The following is a 3,191-nucleotide window of genomic DNA, read 5'->3' as shown; positions in this document are numbered from 1 at the left end:
AGGATGGCAGACAGGATCATCAGGACCACACTGCCCTGCCTCAAAGATATCTACACAGACCAACTTAACAAGAAGGCCAGTGATATCAACGATGACCTCACACACCCTGGATATGTCCTGTTCTCCCCATTACCCTCGGGAAAGAGGTACCGCTTTCTCAAATGGAGAACTTCAAGACGGAGTAACAGCTTTTTCCACCGAGCTTTCAAAATCATTACCCCACCCCTGTTCATCCCATACACACATCACCCAGTGCAATACCCCACCCATTGCAATGAGCCCACTGGAGCCCCCCATATTTATGGAGGCATGGTTCTTTATACTGAATATTGTAGTTTGTAGTGTTTTTATACGTTGTTTTTTTTAAATATATTGTTGTTTAACATGCCTTGCTGCCATGAGGAGTTGTGAAACACATTTCCACAGTAAATGTTGGTGACAATGTTGAAAGTGACAATAAAGGAATTCAATTCAGTTCAATTCAAATGAAAATGAATAAAATAAAAATAAAAATGCATGGCTGTTTTTTTACATTCAGATCAGGTGTCTGTTGCATAACTGGATACATTGACTCTGCAGCATATTCAGAATTTAAAGAGGACCTATTATGAAAAACAGGTTTTCTCTTGCTTTAACATATATAAAGTGGTCTCCCCTCAGCCTGCCAACTCAGAGAAGGAGGATGTAATGGTGGGTAATGGCCTGTAGGGGTCGCACTAATAGGAGGTCACTATCTGTAAAAAGGAGCACGAAGAAGAATAAAGTTTGTCTTGAAGCATCCATCTTGTGGTGTCCTTGAATACAAGTTACAGAGGAACAATACATGGTGTCAGAGTTGAGAATCAACGACAGACAGAGTCTGGTGGCACAGACAACTAGTTGGAGCTGCTCACCGGTGAGGAGAGTGAGGACGGGTGATCTGTGGAGAAGAGGAATGAATGAGCACGTCGGCGAATGCTAACAAGCTAGCTGCAAGCTAACAACATTCAACATGGACCACATATTCACCATCACACCACCGGGACCGTTCGACTTCGAGCCGAGTTCGTGGCCTGCATGGATTAAAAGGTTTGAACGCTTCAGAGTCACAAAAAGACACAACATTAAAACTACAACAACGACAGACATACAACCAGAGACACCGCACTCAAATCCTGCCACCTCTTCAGCCTGGTCAAGAGGTGTGGATCCGACCCGCACGCACTACAGGGACAGTTGTGGGTCCGGCAGCAACACCACGCTCCTACGAGGTGCAGACTCAAGATGGAGGACGGCTGCGACGTAACCGGTCCCACCTCAGGGAAGTACCAGCGCCCCCAGCACCACAGGACACTTTGACTCATGATGGAACAATAACTAGGTCAGGGAGACTGTCCAAGCCTCCTGATAGACTTAACTTATGAATGTTTGACACCTACAGTTCACACTAAGTGAAATGTTAAAAGAGAGTTAAGTAAAGAAGAACAACTGAAAATGATGATTGATGGTTAAAAGTAAAAGGTTCTAGTGATGAGTTATAATCTTACTTTGTCTGCTGTAAAATGTATTTTGTTAGTTCCCGTAATTATACTTCCTTTAAAAAGGATTCTATGAAATACATTAAGTGATGTTATGGATAAGGAATGAAGTTCATAAGTAGCTATACTGTTTAAAGCACTTGATTGTCATAGAAAGTTCTGTTAAACAGATAATCTTTTATCTAAAAGGGGGAGATGTAATGGTGGGTAATGGCCTGTAGGGGTCGCACTAATAGGAGGTCACTATCTGTAAAAAGGAGCACGAAGAAGAATAAAGTTTGTCTTGAAGCATCCATCTTGTGGTGTCCTTGAATACAAGTTACAGAGGAACAATACAGAGGAAAGCAACCAAATTCTGCAGTGTCTGTACAGCCCGCCCGGATGAGCCATCCAATGTGATGTGGCTTCTATGAGCCATTCAGATTCTGCGCATTTTCGTTACGTAACCAAAATGCAAACCACGCCCACAACTATAAAACCGTGTAACTGTATGCGAGCGTCCGACTATCACCTTGCACTGCGTGACATCGGACGCTCTCTGTCCATCTCCCTCCAGCCAGCTGCCACTTTATTGAGGTTTTTGTAGTGAAATGAGGAGGTATCATAGAGATAACTTCTCATTTCAACTAACTGGATCAGCCGTTCCCCATCCGTGAATGTTTCCTACAGCGCTTTCAACTGGCTTTCAACGCGAGCGACAGGAAGAAAATAGAAGCCTACATCCGACAAATGTTCAGCTCAAAACGCTGCGTCGCTGCGGCCAGTTAGGACAGTCCAATAGAAAGCAATGGAATTGATTTTGTCGCTGATGCTCGTGTCATGCACGCATCGCATGCATGACACGGTGTAAAGGCTGATTTATGGTTCCGCGTTACACCAACGCAGAGCCTATGCCGTAGGTTACGCCGTAAGGGTCTGCGTCGATTTAACGCAGAAACATAATTCAGGCTTAACTCCGCCGGCCGGAGCTTCCGCCATTTTTTCATAGCGGTGTATCACGTAATTCAGGAAGCCAATCAGCACAGAGCCTCATTATTATAGCCTCCCCGCCCACTAAGAATCCCTCATAGTGAATGAGTGTGCTTTGTTAGAAATGTAATTGCTATTGAAACACCTCTTACTCATAATGAGATGCACGCTGTTTAATCAGAAAGCTATAATGTCAGCAATCATAAATCTTTATATCTGCCTAAAATAGAAGCGGAGACGGTTTGAACGAAAGGCATAGAATTAGCATGGACAGTGGGAACATGTCCCCACGAATATCCAGCGATTATTGAATTTTCCCTCCGATGATGCTGAATCCACCCTTTACAAAAACACCCTTTGTTGGTTGTTAGCAGCGCCAAAACGATTAAAGAAAAAAAAGTAACAGAATATATTATTAGGTGAACTATAAAACTCTGGTGCCATGTGTGAGACACATGGGTATCAATTGGGAGAGGGGATGGCACCAAAAAAACAAGGTGTACATAAGGAGCTACTTTTCAAAGAAAAGTGTAAAGGCCCATTTATGTCTGATGCAGAAGACTGTCGTCGATCTCCTGCGTCGTTCATGTGCGTAATTTAATCAATTTTCAGGGCCCTTGCAGATCCGTTACTTGACACAGCAAATGGAGCAATACCACTGGAAACAATATTGAGCAGTTTAGCTAACATGCAACCATCAAAGGA

The sequence above is a fragment of the Cololabis saira genome, chromosome 14, assembly GCF_033807715.1.
Source record: "Cololabis saira isolate AMF1-May2022 chromosome 14, fColSai1.1, whole genome shotgun sequence".
NCBI classification, from domain to species: domain Eukaryota; kingdom Metazoa; phylum Chordata; class Actinopteri; order Beloniformes; family Belonidae; genus Cololabis; species Cololabis saira.
Note: the sequence above shows the minus strand (reverse complement) of the source record.